The sequence below is a fragment of the Octopus bimaculoides genome, unplaced genomic scaffold (genome assembly GCF_046866305.1).
Source record: "Octopus bimaculoides isolate indiv1 unplaced genomic scaffold, ASM4686630v1 contig39, whole genome shotgun sequence".
Taxonomy (NCBI): domain Eukaryota; kingdom Metazoa; phylum Mollusca; class Cephalopoda; order Octopoda; family Octopodidae; genus Octopus; species Octopus bimaculoides.
The window spans coordinates 268,788-283,697 of NW_028315289.1; the positions used below are offsets into that span (position 1 = coordinate 268,788).

At 36.1% G+C, this 14,910-nt stretch overlaps 16 non-coding genes across 16 annotated transcripts; 8 read left to right on the forward strand and 8 right to left on the reverse strand.

Annotated features, from left to right (window-relative positions):
- Positions 1–368: 368 nt before the first annotated feature.
- Positions 369–487, forward strand: LOC149129632 (5S ribosomal RNA). The gene has a single exon (XR_016240008.1). It is a non-coding gene; the product is annotated as a 5S ribosomal RNA (ribosomal RNA).
- A 946-nt stretch (positions 488–1,433) lies between these two features.
- On the reverse strand, positions 1,434–1,552 carry LOC149129633 (5S ribosomal RNA). Its single transcript, XR_016239816.1, has one exon. It is a non-coding gene; the product is annotated as a 5S ribosomal RNA (ribosomal RNA).
- A 694-nt stretch (positions 1,553–2,246) lies between these two features.
- Positions 2,247–2,365, forward strand: LOC149129634 (5S ribosomal RNA). The gene has a single exon (XR_016239552.1). It is a non-coding gene; the product is annotated as a 5S ribosomal RNA (ribosomal RNA).
- Positions 2,366–3,323: 958 nt separating this feature from the next.
- LOC149129635 (5S ribosomal RNA) lies at positions 3,324–3,442 on the reverse strand. Its single transcript, XR_016239469.1, has one exon. It is a non-coding gene; the product is annotated as a 5S ribosomal RNA (ribosomal RNA).
- A 694-nt stretch (positions 3,443–4,136) lies between these two features.
- LOC149129636 (5S ribosomal RNA) lies at positions 4,137–4,255 on the forward strand. The gene has a single exon (XR_016239550.1). It is a non-coding gene; the product is annotated as a 5S ribosomal RNA (ribosomal RNA).
- Positions 4,256–5,215: 960 nt separating this feature from the next.
- Positions 5,216–5,334, reverse strand: LOC149129637 (5S ribosomal RNA). The gene has a single exon (XR_016239470.1). It is a non-coding gene; the product is annotated as a 5S ribosomal RNA (ribosomal RNA).
- Positions 5,335–6,028: 694 nt separating this feature from the next.
- LOC149129638 (5S ribosomal RNA) lies at positions 6,029–6,147 on the forward strand. Its single transcript, XR_016239561.1, has one exon. It is a non-coding gene; the product is annotated as a 5S ribosomal RNA (ribosomal RNA).
- A 962-nt stretch (positions 6,148–7,109) lies between these two features.
- LOC149129639 (5S ribosomal RNA) lies at positions 7,110–7,228 on the reverse strand. The gene has a single exon (XR_016240005.1). It is a non-coding gene; the product is annotated as a 5S ribosomal RNA (ribosomal RNA).
- A 694-nt stretch (positions 7,229–7,922) lies between these two features.
- Positions 7,923–8,041, forward strand: LOC149129640 (5S ribosomal RNA). The gene has a single exon (XR_016239499.1). It is a non-coding gene; the product is annotated as a 5S ribosomal RNA (ribosomal RNA).
- A 955-nt stretch (positions 8,042–8,996) lies between these two features.
- Positions 8,997–9,115, reverse strand: LOC149129641 (5S ribosomal RNA). The gene has a single exon (XR_016239639.1). It is a non-coding gene; the product is annotated as a 5S ribosomal RNA (ribosomal RNA).
- Positions 9,116–9,809: 694 nt separating this feature from the next.
- Positions 9,810–9,928, forward strand: LOC149129642 (5S ribosomal RNA). The gene has a single exon (XR_016239553.1). It is a non-coding gene; the product is annotated as a 5S ribosomal RNA (ribosomal RNA).
- Positions 9,929–10,880: 952 nt separating this feature from the next.
- LOC149129643 (5S ribosomal RNA) lies at positions 10,881–10,999 on the reverse strand. The gene has a single exon (XR_016239459.1). It is a non-coding gene; the product is annotated as a 5S ribosomal RNA (ribosomal RNA).
- Positions 11,000–11,693: 694 nt separating this feature from the next.
- On the forward strand, positions 11,694–11,812 carry LOC149129644 (5S ribosomal RNA). The gene has a single exon (XR_016239306.1). It is a non-coding gene; the product is annotated as a 5S ribosomal RNA (ribosomal RNA).
- Positions 11,813–12,778: 966 nt separating this feature from the next.
- LOC149129645 (5S ribosomal RNA) lies at positions 12,779–12,897 on the reverse strand. Its single transcript, XR_016239525.1, has one exon. It is a non-coding gene; the product is annotated as a 5S ribosomal RNA (ribosomal RNA).
- Positions 12,898–13,591: 694 nt separating this feature from the next.
- On the forward strand, positions 13,592–13,710 carry LOC149129646 (5S ribosomal RNA). Its single transcript, XR_016239554.1, has one exon. It is a non-coding gene; the product is annotated as a 5S ribosomal RNA (ribosomal RNA).
- A 966-nt stretch (positions 13,711–14,676) lies between these two features.
- Positions 14,677–14,795, reverse strand: LOC149129647 (5S ribosomal RNA). Its single transcript, XR_016239309.1, has one exon. It is a non-coding gene; the product is annotated as a 5S ribosomal RNA (ribosomal RNA).
- Positions 14,796–14,910: the final 115 nt, after the last annotated feature.

The following is a 14,910-nucleotide window of genomic DNA, read 5'->3' on the forward strand; positions in this document are numbered from 1 at the left end:
TTTTATTTGCTTGGCACCCGTTATACACGTTCATCTTTACCAGAAAACAATTCACATTTTGTGCGCCAGTGCTTTCGAAACAATGTTATTATATGCCGGTGTAATGACGTTATACGACCGTTATATCCATTGGGTCGGATATAAAATAGCACCAATTTATTTACAGATTATAACCAGCATTGATACTGATCGCGCAAATGAGAAATAATGAATATATGTGCGGCCGTATTTTTCGCTTTTAAGTTGCAAAAAAATAAATGTTAAAGCCTCAATTTCTATATAAATTGATAGAAATCAAATGTTCTGAAAAATAAAATTGCGTTAGTATGATATTATAGAATAAATACATTAAAATTTACTTCTCTGATGTTTACGGCCATATCACGTTGAAAACACCGGTTCTCGTCCGATCACCGAAGTTAAGCAACATCGAGCCTAGTTAGTACTTAGATGGGTGACCGCTTGGGAACCCTAGGTGCTGTAAGTATTTTTTTTGCTTCTTTTAACATTTTTTTAAAAATTAATTTAAACAAATTGAATTTTGATAATGTAATATGATAAAAGAAAGTGGGTTCGATTTACTTTCAATATGAAATACAGAAAGCATACGCAGATTAACCAAAATTCAGCGGGTGGGAACCTCTTGTGAGACTACTACTTATCCATGAAACTTGTTGACAGTGATGATCGTGCAGCTGAAAAGTTTTCCCGTGAAGATATTGAAAATAGCTTTCATGTCATGTTCACTGTTGAACAACCATCAACCTGAGAGAACAGGAACAAATAGTGTAAAGCATTCTCTCCCATAATTCAAACGATTTGCATATTCTGTGACTCTATAAAGGGAGATAATAGTTGCGTTAGTTTCTAAAAAAATTCATATCCTTGTTCTGGGAACTGGCAGTGAACTATCTCTTTCAACCTCTGGCATTCGATATGTTTGTAGGGACTGGACCACTAAGCACGAACTTTTAGTCATTGTTTGCAGCTCGCCTTACCGAGGTGCCAGATGATGCCCGTTGGGATGCTTAACTTTTCCAACCACATGGTTCCGGGTTCAGTCCCACTGCGTGGCACCTTGGGCAAGTGTCTTCTACTATAGTCTCGGGACGACCAAAGCCTTATGAGTGGTTTTGGTAGACGGAAACTGAAAGAAGCCCGTCGTATACATGTGTATACATGTGTATATATATATATATATATATATATATATATGTATGTATGTGCGTGTATATGTTTGTGTCTGTTCCCCAACATCGCATGACAACCGATGGTGGTGTGTATACGTCCCTGTAACTTAGCGGTTCGGCAAAAAGTGGACGATATAATAAGTGCCAGGCTTACAAAGAATAAGTCCTGATGAAAATAAATTGAATCCGCTGTTTTAATGCTTGTTAAAATTTACAGCTTGTGTAAATTAAAAAGAAAAAGAATGCTTACAGCACCTAGGGTTCCCAAGCGGTCACCCATCTAAGTACTAACTAGGCTCGATGTTGCTTAACTTCGGTGATCGGACGAGAACCGGTGCTTTCAACGTGATATGGCCGTAAACATCTATACAGTAAATTTTAATCTATTTATTCTATAAACTTATACTAAATCATTTTCATTTTTTAGAATGTATTTTTCTTTCTTTCACTTTGTATATAACTTGGCAATCCTTCGGTAAAAAGACATTATCTTTCATCTTCACAGTGCCATCTTAGCGATCTTTCTATAAAAAACAAATTATCGTTCACCTTCACAGTGCTGAACAGTTAAACGCTGGCAACAACACTTACTAATCATTCACATCATATACTACTACCTATACATTGCACACTTTAACGACTTATGAACTTTCCCTATTTTCCTTCTCACTCTTACGGTCATTTAAGTTTTTATTTGCTTGGCACCCGTTATACACGTTCATCTTTACCAGAAAACAATTCACATTTTGTGCGCCAGTGCTTTCGAAACAATGTTATTATATGCCGGTGTAATGACGTTATACGACCGTTATATCCATTGGGTCGGATATAAAATAGCACCAATTTATTTACAGATTATAACCAGCATTGATACTGATCGCGCAAATGAGAAATAATGAATATATGTGCGGCCGTATTTTTCGCTTTTAAGTTGCAAAAAAATAAATGTTAAAGCCTCAATTTCTATATAAATTGATAAAAATCAAATGTTCTGAAAAATAAAATTGCGTTAGTATGATATTATAGAATAAATACATTAAAATTTACTTCTCTGATGTTTACGGCCATATCACGTTGAAAACACCGGTTCTCGTCCGATCACCGAAGTTAAGCAACATCGAGCCTAGTTAGTACTTAGATGGGTGACCGCTTGGGAACCCTAGGTGCTGTAAGCATTTTTTTTGCTTCTTTTAACATTTTTTTAAAAATTAATTTAAACAAATTGAATTTTGATAATGTAATATGATAAAAGAAAGTGGATTCGATTTACTTTCAATATGAAATACAGAAAGCATACGCAGATTAACCAAAATTCAGCGGGTGGGAACCTCTTGTGAGACTACTACTTATCCATGAAACTTGTTGACAGTGATGATCGTGCAGCTGAAAAGTTTTCCCGTGAAGATATTGAAAATAGCTTTCATGTCATGTTCACTGTTGAACAACCATCAACCTGAGAGAACAGGAACAAATAGTGTAAAGCATTCTCTCCCATAATTCAAACGATTTGCATATTCTGTGACTCTATAAAGGGAGATAATAGTTGCGTTAGTTTCTAAAAGAATTCATATCCTTGTTCTGGGAACTGGCAGTGAACTATCTCTTTCAACCTCTGGCATTCGATATGTTTGTAGGGACTGGACCACTAAGCACGAACTTTTAGTCATTGTTTGCAGCTCGCCTTACCGAGGTGCCAGATGATGCCCGTTGGGATGCTTAACTTTTCCAACCACATGGTTCCGGGTTCAGTCCCACTGCGTGGCACCTTGGGCAAGTGTCTTCTACTATAGTCTCGGGACGACCAAAGCCTTATGAGTGGTTTTGGTAGACGGAAACTGAAAGAAGCCCGTCGTATACATGTGTATACATGTGTATATATATATATATATATATATATATATATATATATATATATGTATGTATGTGCGTGTATATGTTTGTGTCTGTTCCCCAACATCGCATGACAACCGATGGTGGTGTGTATACGTCCCTGTAACTTAGCGGTTCGGCAAAAAGTGGACGATATAATAAGTGCCAGGCTTACAAAGAATAAGTCCTGATGAAAATAAATTGAATCCGCTGTTTTAATGCTTGTTAAAATTTACAGCTTGTGTAAATTAAAAAGAAAAAGAATGCTTACAGCACCTAGGGTTCCCAAGCGGTCACCCATCTAAGTACTAACTATGCTCGATGTTGCTTAACTTCGGTGATCGGACGAGAACCGGTGCTTTCAACGTGATATGGCCGTAAACATCTATACAGTAAATTTTAATCTATTTATTCTATAAACTTATACTAAATCATTTTCATTTTTTAGAATGTATTTTTCTTTCTTTCACTTTGTATATAACTTGGCAATCCTTCGGTAAAAAGACATTATCTTTCATCTTCACAGTGCCATCTTAGCGATCTTTCTATAAAAAACAAATTATCGTTCACCTTCACAGTGCTGAACAGTTAAACGCTGGCAACAACACTTACTAATCATTCACATCATATACTACTACCTATACATTGCACACTTTAACGACTTATGAACTTTCCCTATTTTCCTTCTCACTCTTACGGTCATTTAAGTTTTTATTTGCTTGGCACCCGTTATACACGTTCATCTTTACCAGAAAACAATTCACATTTTGTGCGCCAGTGCTTTCGAAACAATGTTATTACATGCCGGTGTAATGACGTTATACGACCGTTATATCCATTGGGTCGGATATAAAATAGCACCAATTTATTTACAGATTATAACCAGCATTGATACTGATCGCGCAAATGAGAAATAATGAATATATGTGCGGCCGTATTTTTCGCTTTTAAGTTGCAAAAAAATAAATGTTAAAGCCTCAATTTCTATATAAATTGAAAGAAATCAAATGTTCTGAAAAATAAAATTGCGTTAGTATGATATTATAGAATAAATACATTAAAATTTACTTCTCTGATGTTTACGGCCATATCACGTTGAAAACACCGGTTCTCGTCCGATCACCGAAGTTAAGCAACATCGAGCCTAGTTAGTACTTAGATGGGTGACCGCTTGGGAACCCTAGGTGCCGTAAGCATTTTTTTTGCTTCTTTTAACATTTTTTTAAAAATTAATTTAAACAAATTGAATTTTGATAATGTAATATGATAAAAGAAAGTGGATTCGATTTACTTTCAATATGAAATACAGAAAGCATACGCAGATTAACCAAAATTCAGCGGGTGGGAACCTCTTGTGAGACTACTACTTATCCATGAAACTTGTTGACAGTGATGATCGTGCAGCTGAAAAGTTTTCCCGTGAAGATATTGAAAATAGCTTTCATGACATGTTCACTGTTAAACAACCATCAACCTGAGAGAACAGGAACAAATAGTGTAAAGCATTCTCTCCCATAATTCAAACGATTTGCATATTCTGTGACTCTATAAAGGGAGATAATAGTTGCGTTAGTTTCTAAAAAAATTCATATCCTTGTTCTGGGAACTGGCAGTGAACTATCTCTTTCAACCTCTGGCATTCGATATGTTTGTAGGGACTGGACCACTAAGCACGAACTTTTAGTCATTGTTTGCAGCTCGCCTTACCGAGGTGCCAGATGATGCCCGTTGGGATGCTTAACTTTTCCAACCACATGGTTCCGGGTTCAGTCCCACTGCGTGGCACCTTGGGCAAGTGTCTTCTACTATAGTCTCGGGACGACCAAAGCCTTATGAGTGGTTTTGGTAGACGGAAACTGAAAGAAGCCCGTCGTATACATGTGTATACATGTGTATATATATATATATATATATATATATATATATATATATATATATGTATGTATGTGCGTGTTTATGTTTGTGTCTGTTCCCCAACATCGCATGACAACCGATGGTGGTGTGTATACGTCCCTGTAACTTAGCGGTTCGGCAAAAAGTGGACGATATAATAAGTGCCAGGCTTACAAAGAATAAGTCCTGATGAAAATAAATTGAATCCGCTGTTTTAATGCTTGTTAAAATTTACAGCTTGTGTAAATTAAAAAGAAAAAGAATGCTTACAGCACCTAGGGTTCCCAAGCGGTCACCCATCTAAGTACTAACTATGCTCGATGTTGCTTAACTTCGGTGATCGGACGAGAACCGGTGCTTTCAACGTGATATGGCCGTAAACATCTATACAGTAAATTTTAATCTATTTATTCTATAAACTTATACTAAATCATTTTCATTTTTTAGAATGTATTTTTCTTTCTTTCACTTTGAATATAACTTGGCAATCCTTCGGTAAAAAGACATTATCTTTCATCTTCACAGTGCCATCTTAGCGATCTTTCTATAAAAAACAAATTATCGTTCACCTTCACAGTGCTGAACAGTTAAACGCTGGCAACAACACTTACTAATCATTCACATCATATACTACTACCTATACATTGCACACTTTAACGACTTATGAACTTTCCCTATTTTCCTTCTCACTCTTACGGTCATTTAAGTTTTTATTTGCTTGGCACCCGTTATACACGTTCATCTTTACCAGAAAACAATTCACATTTTGTGCGCCAGTGCTTTCGAAACAATGTTATTATATGCCGGTGTAATGACGTTATACGACCGTTATATCCATTGGGTCGGATATAAAATAGCACCAATTTATTTACAGATTATAACCAGCATTGATACTGATCGCGCAAATGAGAAATAATGAATATATGTGCGGCCGTATTTTTCGCTTTTAAGTTGCAAAAAAATAAATGTTAAAGCCTCAATTTCTATATAAATTGAAAGAAATCAAATGTTCTGAAAAATAAAATTGCGTTAGTATGATATTATAGAATAAATACATTAAAATTTACTTCTCTGATGTTTACGGCCATATCACGTTGAAAACACCGGTTCTCGTCCGATCACCGAAGTTAAGCAACATCGAGCCTAGTTAGTACTTAGATGGGTGACCGCTTGGGAACCCTAGGTGCCGTAAGCATTTTTTTTGCTTCTTTTAACATTTTTTAAAAAATTAATTTAAACAAATTGAATTTTGATAATGTAATATGATAAAAGAAAGTGGATTCGATTTACTTTCAATATGAAATACAGAAAGCATACGCAGATTAACCAAAATTCAGCGGGTGGGAACCTCTTGTGAGACTACTACTTATCCATGAAACTTGTTGACAGTGATGATCGTGCAGCTGAAAAGTTTTCCCGTGAAGATATTGAAAATAGCTTTCATGTCATGTTCACTGTTGAACAACCATCAACCTGAGAGAACAGGAACAAATAGTGTAAAGCATTCTCTCCCATAATTCAAACGATTTGCATATTCTGTGACTCTATAAAGGGAGATAATAGTTGCGTTAGTTACTAAAAAAATTCATATCCTTGTTCTGGGAACTGGCAGTGAACTATCTCTTTCAACCTCTGGCATTCGATATGTTTGTAGGGACTGGACCACTAAGCACGAACTTTTAGTCATTGTTTGCAGCTCGCCTTACCGAGGTGCCAGATGATGCCCGTTGGGATGCTTAACTTTTCCAACCACATGGTTCCGGGTTCAGTCCCACTGCGTGGCACCTTGGGCAAGTGTCTTCTACTATAGTCTCGGGACGACCAAAGCCTTATGAGTGGTTTTGGTAGACGGAAACTGAAAGAAGCCCGTCGTATACATGTGTATACATGTGTATATATATATATATATATATATATATATATATATATATATATATATGTATGTATGTGCGTGTTTATGTTTGTGTCTGTTCCCCAACATCGCATGACAACCGATGGTGGTGTGTATACGTCCCTGTAACTTAGCGGTTCGGCAAAAAGTGGACGATATAATAAGTGCCAGGCTTACAAAGAATAAGTCCTGATGAAAATAAATTGAATCCGCTGTTTTAATGCTTGTTAAAATTTACAGCTTGTGTAAATTAAAAAGAAAAAGAATGCTTACAGCACCTAGGGTTCCCAAGCGGTCACCCATCTAAGTACTAACTAGGCTCGATGTTGTTTAACTTCGGTGATCGGACGAGAACCGGTGCTTTCAACGTGATATGGCCGTAAACATCTATACAGTAAATTTTAATCTATTTATTCTATAAACTTATACTAAATCATTTTCATTTTTTAGAATGTATTTTTCTTTCTTTCACTTTGTATATAACTTGGCAATCCTTCGGTAAAAAGACATTATCTTTCATCTTCACAGTGCCATCTTAGCGATCTTTCTATAAAAAACAAATTATCGTTCACCTTCACAGTGCTGAACAGTTAAACGCTGGCAACAACACTTACTAATCATTCACATCATATACTACTACCTATACATTGCACACTTTAACGACTTATGAACTTTCCCTATTTTCCTTCTCACTCTTACGGTCATTTAAGTTTTTATTTGCTTGGCACCCGTTATACACGTTCATCTTTACCAGAAAACAATTCACATTTTGTGCGCCAGTGCTTTCGAAACAATGTTATTATATGCCGGTGTAATGACGTTATACGACCGTTATATCCATTGGGTCGGATATAAAATAGCACCAATTTATTTACAGATTATAACCAGCATTGATACTGATCGCGCAAATGAGAAATAATGAATATATGTGCGGCCGTATTTTTCGCTTTTAAGTTGCAAAAAAATAAATGTTAAAGCCTCAATTTCTATATAAATTGATAGAAATCAAATGTTCTGAAAAATAAAATTGCGTTAGTATGATATTATAGAATAAATACATTAAAATTTACTTCTCTGATGTTTACGGCCATATCACGTTGAAAACACCGGTTCTCGTCCGATCACCGAAATTAATCAACATCGAGCCTAGTTAGTACTTAGATGGGTGACCGCTTGGGAACCCTAGGTGCTGTAAGCATTTTTTTTTGCTTCTTTTAACATTTTTTAAAAAATTAATTTAAACAAATTGAATTTTGATAATGTAATATGATAAAAGAAAGTGGATTCGATTTACTTTCAATATGAAATACAGAAAGCATACGCAGATTAACCAAAATTCAGCGGGTGGGAACCTCTTGTGAGACTACTACTTATCCATGAAACTTGTTGACAGTGATGATCGTGCAGCTGAAAAGTTTTCCCGTGAAGATATTGAAAATAGCTTTCATGTCATGTTCACTGTTGAACAACCATCAACCTGAGAGAACAGGAACAAATAGTGTAAAGCATTCTCTCCCATAATTCAAACGATTTGCATATTCTGTGACTCTATAAAGGGAGATAATAGTTGCGTTAGTTTCTAAAAGAATTCATATCCTTGTTCTGGGAACTGGCAGTGAACTATCTCTTTCAACCTCTGGCATTCGATATGTTTGTAGGGACTGGACCACTAAGCACGAACTTTTAGTCATTGTTTGCAGCTCGCCTTACCGAGGTGCCAGATGATGCCCGTTGGGATGCTTAACTTTTCCAACCACATGGTTCCGGGTTCAGTCCCACTGCGTGGCACCTTGGGCAAGTGTCTTCTACTATAGTCTCGGGACGACCAAAGCCTTATGAGTGGTTTTGGTAGACGGAAACTGAAAGAAGACCGTCGTATACATGTGTATACATGTGTATATATATATATATATATATATATATATATATATATATGTATGTATGTGCGTGTATATGTTTGTGTCTGTTCCCCAACATCGCATGACAACCGATGGTGGTGTGTATACGTCCCTGTAACTTAGCGGTTCGGCAAAAAGTGGACGATATAATAAGTGCCAGGCTTACAAAGAATAAGTCCTGATGAAAATAAATTGAATCCGCTGTTTTAATGCTTGTTAAAATTTACAGCTTGTGTAAATTAAAAAGAAAAAGAATGCTTACAGCACCTAGTGTTCCCAAGCGGTCACCCATCTAAGTACTAACTAGGCTCGATGTTGCTTAACTTCGGTGATCGGACGAGAACCGGTGCTTTCAACGTGATATGGCCGTAAACATCTATACAGTAAATTTTAATCTATTTATTCTATAAACTTATACTAAATCATTTTCATTTTTTAGAATGTATTTATCTTTCTTTCACTTTGTATATAACTTGGCAATCCTTCGGTAAAAAGACATTATCTTTCATCTTCACAGTGCCATCTTAGCGATCTTTCTATAAAAAACAAATTATCGTTCACCTTCACAGTGCTGAGCAGTTAAACGCTGGCAACAACACTTACTAATCATTCACATCATATACTACTACCTATACATTGCACACTTTAACGACTTATGAACTTTCCCTATTTTCCTTCTCACTCTTACGGTCAATTAAGTTTTTATTTGCTTGGCACCCGTTATACACGTTCATCTTTACCAGAAAACAATTCACATTTTGTGCGCCAGTGCTTTCGAAACAATGTTATTATATGCCGGTGTAATGACGTTATACGACCGTTATATCCATTGGGTCGGATATAAAATAGCACCAATTTATTTACAGATTATACCCAGCATTGATACTGATCGCGCAAATGAGAAATAATGAATATATGTGCGGCCGTATTTTTCGCTTTTAAGTTGCAAAAAAATAAATGTTAAAGCCTCAATTTCTATATAAATTGAAAGAAATCAAATGTTCTGAAAAATAAAATTGCTTTAGTATGATATTATAGAATAAATACATTAAAATTTACTTCTTTGATGTTTACGGCCATATCACGTTGAAAACACCGGTTCTCGTCCGATCACCGAAGTTAAGCAACATCGAGCCTAGTTAGTACTTAGATGGGTGACCGCTTGGGAACCCTAGGTGCTGTAAGCATTCTTTTTGCTTCTTTTAAAACTTTTTTAAAAATTAATTTAAACAAATTGAATTTTGACAATGTAATATGATAAAAGAAAGTGGATTCGATTTACTTTCAATATGAAATACAGACAGCATACGCAGATTAACCAAAATTCAGCGGGTGGGAACCTCTTGTAAGACTACTACTTATCCATGAAACTTGTTGACAGTGATGATCGTGCAGCTGAAAAGTTTTCCCGTGAAGATATTGAAAATAGCTTTCATGTCATGTTCACTGTTGAACAACCATCAACCTGAGAGAACAGGAACAAATAGTGTAAAGCATTCTCTCCCATAATTCAAACGATTTGCATATTCTGTGACTCTATAAAGGGAGATAATAGTTGCGTTAGTTTCTAAAAAAATTCATATGCTTGTTCTGGGAACTGGCAGTGAACTATCTCTTTCAACCTCTGGCATTCGATATGTTTGTAGGGACTGGACCACTAAGCACGAACTTTTTGTCATTGTTTGCAGCTCGCCTTACCGAGGTGCCAGATGATGCCCGTTGGGATGCTTAACTTTTCCAACCACATGGTTCCGGGTTCAGTCCCACTGCGTGGCACCTTGGGCAAGTGTCTTCTACTATAGTCTCGGGACGACCAAAGCCTTATGAGTGGTTTTGGTAGACGGAAACTGAAAGAAGCCCGTCGTATACATGTGTATACATGTGTATATATATATATATATATATATATATATATATATATGTATATATGTGCGTGTATATGTTTGTGTCTGTTCCCCAACATCGCATGACAACCGATGGTGGTGTGTATACGTCCCTGTAACTTAGCGGTTCGGCAAAAAGTGGACGATATAATAAGTGCCAGGCTTACAAAGAATAAGTCCTGATGAAAATAAATTGAATCCGCTGTTTTAATGCTTGTTAAAATTTACAGCTTGTGTAAATTAAAAAGAAAAAGGATGCTTACAGCACCTAGGGTTCCCAAGCGGTCACCCATCTAAGTACTAACTAGGCTCGATGTTGCTTAAGTTCGGTGATCGGACGAGAACCGGTGCTTTCAACGTGATATGGCCGTAAACATCTATACGGTAAATTTTAATCTATTTATTCTATAAACTTATACTAAATCATTTTCATTTTTTAGAATGTATTTTTCTTTCTTTCACTTTGTATATAACTTGGCAATCCTTCGGTAAAAAGACATTATCTTTCATCTTCACAGTGCCATCTTAGCGATCTTTCTATAAAAAACAAATTATCGTTCACCTTCACAGTGCTGAACAGTTAAACGCTGGCAACAACACTTACTAATCATTCACATCATATACTACTACCTATACATTGCACACTTTAACGACTTATGAACTTTCCCTATTTTCCTTCTCACTCTTACGGTCATTTAAGTTTTTATTTGCTTGGCACCCGTTATACACGTTCATCTTTACCAGAAAACAATTCACATTTTGTGCGCCAGTGCTTTCGAAACAATGTTATTATATGCCGGTGTAATGACGTTATACGACCGTTATATCCATTGGGTCGGATATAAAATAGCACCAATTTATTTACAGATTATACCCAGCATTGATACTGATCGCGCAAATGAGAAATAATGAATATATGTGCGGCCGTATTTTTCGCTTTTAAGTTGCAAAAAAATAAATGTTAAAGCCTCAATTTCTATATAAATTGAAAGAAATCAAATGTTCTGAAAAATAAAATTGCTTTAGTATGATATTATAGAATAAATACATTAAAATTTACTTCTCTGATGTTTACGGCCATATCACGTTGAAAACACCGGTTCTCGTCCGATCACCGAAGTTAAGCAACATCGAGCCTAGTTAGTACTTAGATGGGTGATCGCTTGGGAACCCTAGGTGCTGTAAGCATTTTTTTTGCTTCTTTTAAAAATTTTTTAAAAATTAATTTAAACAAATTGAATTTTGACAATGTAATATGATAAAAGAAAGTGGATTCGATTTACTTTCAATATGAAATACAGAAAGCATACGCAGATTAACCAAAATTCAGCGGGTGGGAACCTCTTGTAAGACTACTACTTATCCATGAAACTTGTTGACAGTGATGATCGTGCAGCTGAAAAGTTTTCCCGTGAAGATATTGAAAATAGCTTTCATGTCATGTTCACTGTTGAACAACCATCAACCTGAGAGAACAGGAACAAATAGTGTAAAGCATTCTCTCCCATAATTCAAACGATTTGCATATTCTGTGACTCTATAAAGGGAGATAATAGTTGCGTTAGTTTCTAAAAAAATTCATATGCTTGTTCTGGGAACTGGCAGTGAACTATCTCTTTCAACCTCTGGCATTCGATATGTTTGTAGGGACTGGACCACTAAGCACGAACTTTTAGTCATTGTTTGCAGCTCGCCTTACCGAGATGCCAGATGATGCCCGTTGGGATGCTTAACTTTTCCAACCACATGGTTCCGGGTTCAGTCCCACTGCGTGGCACCTTGGGCAAGTGTCTTCTACTATAGTCTCGGGACGACCAAAGCCTTATGAGTGGTTTTGGTAGACGGAAACTGAAAGAAGCCCGTCGTATACATGTGTATACATGTGTGTATATATATATATATATATATATATATATATATATATATATATATATATGTATGTATGTGCGTGTATATGTTTGTGTCTGTTCCCCAACATCGCATGACAACCGATGGTGGTGTGTATACGTCCCTGTAACTTAGCGGTTCGGCAAAAACTGGACGATATAATAAGTGCCAGGCTTACAAATAATAAGTCCTGATGAAAATAAATTGAATCCGCTGTTTTAATGCTTGTTAAAATTTACAGCTTGTGTAAATTAAAAAGAAAAAGAATGCTTACAGCACCTAGGGTTCCCAAGCGGTCACCCATCTAAGTACTAACTATGCTCGATGTTGCTTAACTTCGGTGATCGGACGAGAACCGGTGCTTTCAACGTGATATGGCCGTAAATGTATATACAGTAAATTTTAATCTATTTATTCTATAAACTTATACTAAATCATTTTCATTTTTTAGAATGTATTTTTCTTTCTTTCACTTTGTATATAACTTGGCAATCCTTCGGTAAAAAGACATTATCTTTCATCTTCACAGTGCCATCTTAGCGATCTTTCTATAAAAAACAAATTATCGTTCACCTTCACAGTGCTGAACAGTTAAACGCTGGCAACAACACTTACTAATCATTCACATCATATACTACTACCTATACATTGCACACTTTAACGACTTATGAACTTTCCCTATATTCCTTCTCACTCTTACGGTCATTTAAGTTTTTATTTGCTTGGCACCCGTTATACACGTTCATCTTTACCAGAAAACAATTCACATTTTGTGCGCCAGTGCTTTCGAAACAATGTTATTATATGCCGGTGTAATGACGTTATACGACCGTTATATCCATTGGGTCGGATATAAAATAGCACCAATTTATTTACAGATTATACCCAGCATTGATACTGATCGCGCAAATGAGAAATAATGAATATATGTGCGGCCGTATTTTTCGCTTTTAAGTTGCAAAAAAATAAATGTTAAAGCCTCAATTTCTATATAAATTGAAAGAAATCAAATGTTCTGAAAAATAAAATTGCTTTAGTATGATATTATAGAATAAATACATTAAAATTTACTTAACTGATGTTTACGGCCATATCACGTTGAAAACACCGGTTCTCGTCCGATCACCGAAGTTAAGCAACATCGAGCCTAGTTAGTACTTAGATGGGTGACCGCTTGGGAACCCTAGGTGCTGTAAGCATTTCTTTCGCTTCTTTTAAAATTTTTTTAAAAATTAATTTAAACAAATTGAATTTTGACAATGTAATATGATAAAAGAAAGTGGATTCGATTTACTTTCAATATGAAATACAGAAAGCATACGCAGATTAACCAAAATTCAGCGGGTGGGAACCTCTTGTAAGACTACTACGTATCCATGAAACTTGTTGACAGTGATGATCGTGCAGCTGAAAAGTTTTCCCGTGAAGATATTGAAAATAGCTTTCATGTCATGTTCACTGTTGAACAACCATCAACCTGAGAGAACAGGAACAAATAGTGTAAAGCATTCTCTCTCATAATTCAAACGATTTGCATACTCTGTGACTCTATAAAGGGAGATAATAGTTGCGTTAGTTTCTAAAAAAATTCATATGCTTGTTCTGGGAACTGGCAGTGAACTATCTCTTTCAACCTCTGGCATTCGATATGTTTGTAGGGACTGGACCACTAAGCACGAACTTTCAGTCATTGTTTGCAGCTCGCCTTACCGAGGTGCCAGATGATGCCCGTTGGGATGCTTAACTTTTCCAACCACATGGTTCCGGGTTCAGTCCCACTGCGTGGCACCTTGGGCAAGTGTCTTCTACTATAGTCTCGGGACGACCAAAACCTTATGAGTGGTTTTGGTAGACGGAAACTGAAAGAAGCCCGTCGTATACATGTGTATACATGTGTATATATATATATACATATATATATATATATATATATATATATATATGTATATATGTATGTGCGTGTATATGTTTGTGTCTGTTCCCCAACATCGCATGACAACCGATGGTGGTGTGTATACGTCCCTGTAACTTAGCGGTTCGGCAAAAAGTGGACGATATAATAAGTGCCAGGCTTACAAAGAATAAGTCCTGATGAAAATAAATTGAATCCGCTGTTTTAATGCTTGTAAAAATTTACAGCTTGTGTAAATTAAAAAGAAAAAGAATGCTTACAACACCTAGGGTTCCCAAGCGGTCACCCATCTAAGTACTAACTAGGCTCGATGTTGCTTAACTTCGGTGATCGGACGAGAACCGGTGCTTTCAACGTGATATGGCCGTAAACATCTATACAGTAAATTTTAATCTATTTATTCTATAAACTTATACTAAATCATTTTCATTTTTTAGAATGTATTTATCTTTCTTTCACTTTGTATATAACTTGGCAATCCTTCGGT